The following is a 10,000-nucleotide window of genomic DNA, read 5'->3' on the forward strand; positions in this document are numbered from 1 at the left end:
GTAGCAAGCCTAGACAATCTAAATAATTAAAGTAGGCCACAGTCACTATTTAAATGATTAATGCTGGTCAAAAAAGGCAGGGAAAACACCTCCAAATTAGTGTTTTCCTATCTAGCTTTCTCGTTTACCCGCTCGCTTTTTCACTTGTTTTGTTGCCACGATTCTTTTTGCTGTTTTGCTTGTCTTCTGTTTTACTCACACGCTGTTTTGTCTCAAGCTGTTTGTCCCCCGTTATTTCTTCCTCTTTTGATTTCTTCTCCCCAAACTGACAGTTAATCTTAATACCTTTCTACCGCACTTACGCCCCTCCCTCTCTCTCGATATACTTCTCTATTTCTGAATGGCTATCTTATTATCTTCTGACCCTCTTTATATCATCTTCCTGCAAACCGCTAAACAGAAAACAAAAGGACGAAAGGAAAAAGCTCCTTCTCGAATCATATAGACTCATAAGGGCCGGTTTCCCGATTTTTGTGGCCTATATGTTTCCCTCCTGGACGGAACGCTTGTCGATCGCAGGAATACTCATTTTCGCCAGCTGAGTGGACTGGAGCAATAAGAAATGAAGTGTTTTGCTGAAGAACACATTGTATCGCCCAATACAGGAATCAAAACCGTAATCGTACGATCATGAGTCCAACACCATAACCACTAAGCCACGCACCTCCACAGAGAATACCAAGAGGGAAACCAAAATTGAAATAGATACACAGTGCAAGTTCTTTCGGTGGTGTTTGTGACCGAGTAGTATACATTACAGTTAAGGACCCAAAGGATCCTGGTTCAATCCCCACAAAAGGTAGCATTTCAAAACCAGCAAGAATCATGACCTAAGTGAACCCGGATCCCTTAGAGTGTCAGGAACTAACGGGCCAAAACACTTACTAGCCGGGAGTTCTTCCTCTGAAGATTTCTCCTGCTGTCCGCTCACCCTGTAGCGAGTTTCCAGTTACTTCTTCTCACACTATCACCTTTAATATCTTCCATTCGTGCAGACCATCTCTTTTTATATCTTCCTCTCATACTAAATTTCTTTCTCGATGGCTTCTTATATTTTCACTCTCCTTTATTATATTTTACTCTTGTTCTTTTGTTCGTGTTCTTTCATTTATTCTCTCTCTAATAACATTCACTTTTTACTTTTCCGTTTTCGATTTACCTTTTTCCTTATTCTTGTATTTTTTTCTTTCGCGCTTTCTTGCTTCCATGTTTTCGATATTTTTCTGAATTTCTGCATTTCTTTCTGTCTTATATTTTCTTTCCTATTCTTTCTTTCTTTATTTTCTTTCCTTATTTTTTTTTGAAGATTTGTAAAAGAGAGCAAAAAAAAAAGGAAAAAACGAAACTTTTTTCTTCCAAATATCTGCCAACGGCAAGTGTGAGACTAGTAATTTAATTACTTCCAATTGTTCATTGACCAATCGATTGAACTCACTCTTTTCCCTACCCCATTTCTCTCCATTTCTTATAACTATTCTTTAAAAAAATTAACAGTGACTTCGAAGTTTTATCCAAGTCAGTTTTTAAAACTTACTCTTTTACTCTTTTACTTGTTTCAGTCATTTGACTGTGGCCATGCTGGAGCACCGGCTTTAGTCGAGCAAATCGACCCCAGGACTTATTCTTTGTAAGCCTAGTACTTATTCTATCGGTCTCTCTTGCCGAACCGCTAAGTTACGGGGACGTAAACACACCAACATCAGTTGTCAAGCGATGTTGGGGACACACACACACACACACACACACATATATATATATATATATATATATATATATACATATATACGACGAGCTTCTTTCAGTTTCTGTCTACCAAATCCACTCACAAGGCTTTGGTCGGCCCGAGGCTATAGTAGAAGACACTTGCCCAAGGTGCCACGCATCCATGTGGTTGGTAAGCAAGCTACTTACCACACAGCCGCTCCTGCGCCTTGATAGCTATTTTTGAATAAACTCTAATAAACTCTAAATTCATCCATCTATGCATCTATGTATATGTACCTCTGTCTGTCTGTCTGTCTGTCTGTCTGTCTGTCTGTCTGTCTGTCTGTCTGTCTGTCTGTCTATTTTCACACATTAGATTAAAAACAATACAGAGACTTAAGATAAGTGTCATTTGTAAACTGGTACAACCAGGTCCATCTTTAGGTGCTTACTGACCCGGGTGCATTCCCGAAGAAGTGGTCTTCCAGCTCACCATGTTAAATTGTGAAACTGTGTTCCCATACGGCTTCACTACAAAGAATTCATGAAACCCATGAGCTTCCTGGCACCGAGTGTTGCAGCCAGCACTCAGGCACCTGCCTTAAGATGACACTGAGTACAACTTGACTGACAAATAACACTGTCACTTCTGTAAACATCATCGACAGTTTACCTAAGAAATAGAGACAAAGAAAGGAGGAAATAAAGAAGAATACAGATAGATATACTAATTAAGAGAGAGAGAGAGAGGGGGGTAGGGTGGAGAGGGGAAAGAATGAGCGCCAGTGAGACAGAGATACATTAATAGAAAATAACAATACAAGTTTAATAGCAACTGTTGCAAGTATTTTTTTCTTCGCAAGGAAAATTCTTTAGTCTTCATCATTTGTATGCATATCCACCAATGTCTCGCTATTCTTTTTTTGTTCTTTTTGTGGTATAAGAAACGAATATTTTGCCATCTCTCTGATGTCATCGATACAGAAACAGAGAGAAAAAAAAAAACCATACACCTTTTTTTTCAGGATACAAGACTGAGTAATAAGCTAATTAAGAAAAATATAACACCACCACTACCGTCGCCGCCGTCGTCGTTGTCATTATAATTACTATTACTCAAGTGGTGGTGGAGGCGTAATGGCCCAGTGGTTAGGGCAGTGGACTCGCGGTCATAGGATCGCGGTTTCGATTCCCAGACCGGGCGTTGTGAGTGTTTATTGAGCGAAAACACCTAAAGCTCCACAAGGCTCCAGCAAGGGATGATGGCGAACCCTGCTGTACTCTTCCACCACAACTTTCTCTCACTCTTACTTCCTGTTTCTGTTGTGCCTGTAATTCAAAGGGTCAGCCTTGTCACACTGTCACGCTGAATATCCCTGAGAACTACGTTAAGGGTACACGTGTCTGTGGAGTGCTCAGCCACTTGCACGTTAATTTCACGAGCAGGCTGTTCCGTTGATCGGATCAACTGGAACCCTCGACGTCGTAAGCGACGGAGTGCCAACAACAACCCAAGTGGTGAGCTGGCAGAATTGTTAGCACGCTGGACGAAATGCTTAGCGGTATTTCGCCCGTCTCTATGTTCTGAGTTCAAATTCCGCTGAGGTCGACATTACTTTCATCTTTTCGGGGGTCGATAAATTAAGTACCAGTTGAGTACTGGGGTCGATGTAATCCCCTCCCCCAAATTTCAGGCCTTGTGCCTATAATAGAAAGGATTATATTTACTATTATTAAGGCGGCGAGCTAGCAGAATCGTAAGCACGCTGGACAAAATGCTTAGCAGTATTTGTTCCGGCTTTTAGTTTCCGAGTTCAAATTCCTCCGAGGTCGACTTTGCCTTTCATCTTTTCGAGGTCGATAAAATAAATTGCAGTTGAGCATTATGGTCACTGTAATCGACTTGCTCCACCACCCAATATTTCCAGTTTTATACCTATAATAGAAAGAATTATATTTTCACCACCCACCGAGGTCGACTTTACATTTCATCTTTCGGGGTCGATAAATTAAGTACCAGTGAAACACTGGGGTCGATGTAATCGACTATCCCATTCCCTAAAATTTCAGGCCTTGTGTCTATAGTAGAAAGGATTATTATTATTATTATTATTATTATTATTATTATTATTATTATTATTATTATTATTATTATTATTATTAATATGGCCAACAGACAGAAGTAGCATGAATGGAATGTATCAAGAGAGACATTCACCATAAACGGAAGACATCAAAAGAGGCAATCAGCGTAAGAGGAAGATAACAATAGTGATAGTCTTAATCGAGCGATAGAACTTAAATATAAAGTTCAAGAACAAGCGACAAGCACTCAGTTTCGATTACCATTTGAATGAAATTTACTTTACTAGTTTTGGGAAAGACATAAATGTCACAGCTTCACATTTACCACTTCTAAAATATTCGGCATTTTGACTTGCTTAAAAATGATAACAATGCAATGTATTTAATTTTGAAACGAAACTAAGAATAGGAGAATTTCCGGATCTTTTTTAAAACGGGGGCCACATTTTTCATTAACGAAACACTTTGAAACTTGGAACACTGGTAGAATGTGTCATATAAAACATCTTTTTCTCTTAGTCTTCTTAAAAAAAAAAGAAATCCATAAATTATTCCATGTTAAAGTTGTCGTATTTCTGTAATTTCAACCAATCACTGACGTCCATTCAGCCGATATACATTAAGTGCCGACTACATAAACAAACGATTCTGAAACAATTAACCCTAACCCTAACCCTAACTCTAACCCTAACCCTAACCCTAGGGTTAGGGTTAGGGTTAGGGTTAGGGTTAAAGCAAATTTAAAATGAAAAAAACAAATAAAACGAAGAATCGTTTGTTTATGTAGTCGGCACTTAATGTATATCGGCTGAATGGACGTCAGTGATTGGTTGAAATTATCGAAATAAGACAATTTTTTACATGAAATAAATTCGAATACAAAAATATTTTTCTGTTCTATAACACAAAATAGATAAGTATACGAAGTTTGAAAGTCTTTCGGTACCAAAAACACTACGTAAAACATTAATGAAAAATGTGGCCCCCGTTTTAAAAAAGATCCGAATTTCCTTCTCTAAAACAGACCCCTGGATATTAGTTCTTTCTATTGTTCAGTTTAGAAAATGAACACATATATTTTGTAATTAAATAATCTCACAAGTACGGTGTGGTGTCCATAAATTTTATTGCCTTCCTCAAACTGGTGAGGCTGATACTGTTATGTTTAATTTAAACTTCTGTAGGATGATGCACATGGAAAAAGTTTGGCGTGTTTGGTGCAGGCGTTTAGAGAAGGGGAGGTTGTGGTGTATTGAATGGTACACGGATAATGGTGAAAGAGACATGGAGTGAGGATAGAAAACAGATAGAAAACAGATTAGTTGCCAGTGAGAAAATTATTAAGTTAGGGTATCAAGCTTTGCTAATAATCTTGATGGTAATTTTATTTGAATGCGCGTGTATGTATGTATGTATGTATGTATGTATGTATGTATGTATGTATGTATGTTTCATCTTCATTTTTTCCGGCAGATAATAGCCGAAATATTACATTGCATCAGTATTATTTCAGCAACATTCGCAAATGAAAACTCCTTAGGTTTGAATGCTAAATGTTCGCTAAATTTTTTTTTGTTTTACTCTACAGATATTCATAGATTTCCAGATGTATATTCACCATTACGATCGGTTTTTATTATGATACTGCACCTGGTAGCCAATACCCGTGGAGAAGCTTTATAAAGTAGACTGCAAGGTTCATGCCCAAATTAAGTTGATATGTATGTATGTATGTATGTATGTATGTATGTATGTATGTATATATGTATGTATGTATGTAGACGCGAACATGACCGAGTGAAGAAGTTCTTTCCCAATCTGAAGGTTTGGAGTTCTGTCCCATCACGCGGTATCTTGGATAGCCTATGATTGATCAGAGCCTTGTGAGTAAAAATGGGTTGACGGAAATCGTGGAAGACGGTCGGATGGCAATACCTGTAATTCAAAGGCCCAACCTTAAGACGCCCTTTGATATGCTGATTGTGCTCGATGGTTAAGTTTAAGGTACAAATGTCCGTGAAATACTTAGTCACTTCCATTATAGTTCAATGAATAATTTATATATATATATTTCAATGAATAAGTTGTTTAATTTATCAACTGTTGGAATACTTATCTATGAAATTTTGAACGATATATGTATGCATGTATGTTATGTATGTATGTGCATGTATGTATGTATGTATGTATGTGCATGTATGTGCATGTATGTAAGTATGTATGTGTGTATGTATGTGTGTATGTATGTGTGTATGTATATATGTATGTGTGTGTATGCATGTATGTATGTATGTGCGTGCATTATGTGTGTATGTATGTATGTATGTACGTACGTACGTATGTATGTATGTATGTATGTATGTATGTATGCATGTATGTATGTATGTATGTATGTATGTATGTATGTATGTATGTATTCTTCACTTTTTAGTATTTCTGGAAGAGATCTGGTTTCTAACAATATATATATAAAAAAAAACCCAAAAAGAACAAAAACACAGAAGTTCCATTGCTGGAATTTGAAAAGCAATAACAGTAATTGTTACAAACTGAACCTTAAGAAAATCTTGCATATTTTTACTGTTCCATCGCTGATTGTATCTGCAAAGCGTGTTAGCCGGTCTCTTTCTTTGCTTGAAAATCATTGCTTTTTCCAGATCGTAACTGAGACAATTACTAAACATAACCAAGTGCACCAATGATCATTGGTATAAATGTAAATTTATAATCAGGGTAGAGAAGCTACAAGTTTTGATGGAGTTCCTTTGAATACTCTTCTCACTGAATTTGGAAGTGACATTGCTATCTGCAGAGTAGCTCACCTCTATGACTATACATGATTTCTTTCTTTTCCGTTCTAAATAACTATATCAAGATTGTTATGCCCGCACTTGTTAGAAGTTTCGATGGGAATGTTCCACCATAAAGAGTATTATACTATATCTTTATTAGTCTGGTATAATATTCCTTAGTTACTTTATCTGTTTTTACGGCACATAGACATATACTATAATATTTTAATACTATGATATATTTTCATCAATTTTATCAATTTTATTTATAATATCAATGTTATTAATAACAAGATCTATATTGATAAAAGCCAAATTTTGTCTGTCCGTCTGGGACCCCTGTATCTCAGTCTACATCTGCTCTACATAGACATGTTATACCTTTTTAGAATCAGGATGATTTTTAGAACCGGAACTGAAAGTTTGTCCTTCATTTGGTTCTTGAATATACAGCGTTAGGATCTGATTTGAAAACATTTGGGTCGCTATTTCTTGCAGTTAAAGTGACCGTGATAGGTTTCAGAGCCATAGTACAGGGGTTACTTCCATTAGCTTTAGGTTTTACTAAGGAATTTAGTGTTTTTTTAAAAATATCTTTTTCAGCCATCAGACTGTGGCCACGCCGGGGCACCACCTTGAAGAATTTTAATCGAACAAATCGACACCAGTTCTTTCTTTCTTATGTTTGTTATGTTTTTTATTGCCCTCTTTTACCGAACCGCTAAGTGGTGGGAGATAAACACAGACACAAAGTCACAATACATACATACGTACATACATATCTTCTAGTCAAATTTTAAAAGAACTCCAAAAATTTGTGTACTTAAGTTTTTCATTTAAACTGAATTTAAATTAATACCATATTTGTAGGGTACAAATAAATGCTTAATTATTATCGTTCCCTTTAATTTTGGGCCGCAGGACCAATTAGCCTTCCGCAGGAGCTACCTTAAAAGTCCGACCTTAAAAGTCCGCACGAAGTGTGGCTTTTAAGCTAATTATTAATATAATCAATGTTATTTACATTATCCATTTCATCTATATTAACATTGATATCAATATTATCAATGTTAGTAATTGTTACTTATATTATCAATGTCATCTATATTCCATTATTATCAGTGTTATCAATATTATCAATGCTATGATTCCGCCGACGTCGGCTTTGACTTTTATCCTTTCGGGGTCAATTAAACAAGTACCAGTTGAGCACGGGGGTCGATGTAATCGACTTATCTCCACTGAAAAGCTTGTTTTGCGCCAAAATTTAACACCATTATTCTCAATGTTATCAATATTATTAAAGTTAAATGTGGTTAGACGTAAATTCAACATTTTAATAACCGTATTCTCAGATGTTTCAGGCATTTACCCATCTGACTATTTCCCACGCAAAAATTCCATGTAAAATATTATTTTCAGTCTAAAATAATCAATATAATAAATAGCGTAATATTCTTAATTATTAATTAGTAGTTTTCCCAAAGAAATTTATGAAAATAAAATTCTTTTGAAACTTCAATGTGTCTAATTGTTTTAGAATTTAATCATATACGCAACTCTACATTCGAACAGAAAATTGTTACTTTCTAAACACACACACACACACAGGCGTGTGCGCATATATGCACGCGCACATATACACACGCACGCATGCACGCACGCGCGTACATATGTACATATAAGAATAAATGTATGTATATATGCATATATATATATATATATATATATATATATATATATATATATATATATATATATATATATATATGAGTGTGTGTGTATATAGTGTATCTATGTGTATGCATATATATGCATTTATATATATATATGTATATATATATATATATATATATATATATATATATATATATATATATGCATATAACTGTATATATATTACATGTGTGCATATATGAGTATGTATGCATAAATGCATATAAACATATGCCTATATGTGTGTGTGTATGTATGTATGCATGTATGCGCGTTTGTTTGTGTGTAGTATTCGTTCTCTACACTACTGGAAACTAAGCATATATTATTATATGCATGTTTATAGCTCTACACACGTACACACAACAATAGCGCACATTCGCAGTCTATACGCTCACGCCCAGAAATATTTGCTTTTTATACGAAACATTTTTATGGTTGGAAGTCTTTTTTGCAGCAAAATATTTTTTAATCAATGCCAATGTATAATTTTTACGTTTGGTATATCTTAGATGTGTGTGTGTGTGTGTGTGTGTGTGTGTGTGTGTGTGAGAGAGAGAGAGAGAGAGATAGAGAGAAAGAGAGAAAGGGAGAGATCTTATATTTTATATAGAGCAGAGAAAACGACGTGTTTTCAATTCCTAGTTGATTCCAGTTACTTTACTTCGTTGTTGTGGTTCCTTGGAAAAAAACACGAATGATACAGAAATGCCTGACCCAACGATACCTTCAAATACTGAGAAATATTTTAAATCCTGGTAAAAAATCATATTTTGAATATAAATACAAGCACATGCACTGACACACATCTATCTATCTATCTATCTATCTATCTATCTATCTATCTATCTATCTATCTATCTATCTATCTATCTATCTATCTATCTAGTTCCAAGATACATTTCAAGGATGGACTGGGATGTAACATCAGTAATGCTTCTGGAGTCTTAGGGAATATTTTTAACATCAGACTCTTTTGATCAAGTTACAGTTAGCATTTTACGATCGGCTTTCTTCATCCATAGCCACCAAGTGGTCTTCTTTGCAGTTTCAATGATGGGAATAATGACCCTCCTCTTTACTGCACCATTTACTATTCACAGTTAGAGCTTTGTAGAGTGAACGCTTCATAGAACCCCGGCTGCCTGTCTCTATTGCCTCACAATGTACCTGTTAGTTCTGGTTTCTGCACTGCTCTACCAGCGCCTCATGAGCTTCCTCTATATGTTCTTCCTAGAACAGAGTCAATTTTCACACGGTCACCAGTTTGATGAATTTTAAGAAGATCCCTATGTCGAGGCTGAGCATTGTTTGTACAGTGTGATCTTAGAACTTTTGTTCAATGAGATCCAGTGTCTGCTGCCAGTCTGGGAATGTGGAAAGAAGGCATTGTCGTTATGTTTTAGTGAAGTCGGTTTCTCTCCAGCTTTGAGAAAAGTGATGAACTTCTTTCCTGAATGATTATAACCTCTGCAACAAACTTCAGTTCTTGATCACGTCATCAGCGTAAGCGGCCATCGACTAATGCTCTGGGATAGCTGTTAAGGTTATATTGAAGGGATCCTCTTTCGGAATACAAAAATACAGGAGAGTTGTTTAGTCATGTAAAGGTTTATCGGACTTGGTAAAGTATCGTAGTCAACCTGGATTAGAAATCCGATGCGCTGTGGTCTGCCAGAAATCTGACCGAATGATACTCCGCT

The 10,000-nt window shown here is 36.1% G+C and overlaps 1 protein-coding gene across 4 annotated transcripts in view; it reads right to left on the minus strand.

Annotated features, from left to right (window-relative positions):
* The window catches only part of LOC106875132 (beta-1,3-galactosyltransferase 5), a 113,204-nt gene that overhangs the window by 47,002 nt on the left and 56,202 nt on the right, over nt 1-10,000 (minus strand). The window lies entirely within an intron of this gene.

The sequence above is a fragment of the Octopus bimaculoides genome, chromosome 4 (genome assembly GCF_046866305.1).
Source record: "Octopus bimaculoides isolate indiv1 chromosome 4, ASM4686630v1, whole genome shotgun sequence".
Lineage (NCBI taxonomy): Eukaryota > Metazoa > Mollusca > Cephalopoda > Octopoda > Octopodidae > Octopus > Octopus bimaculoides.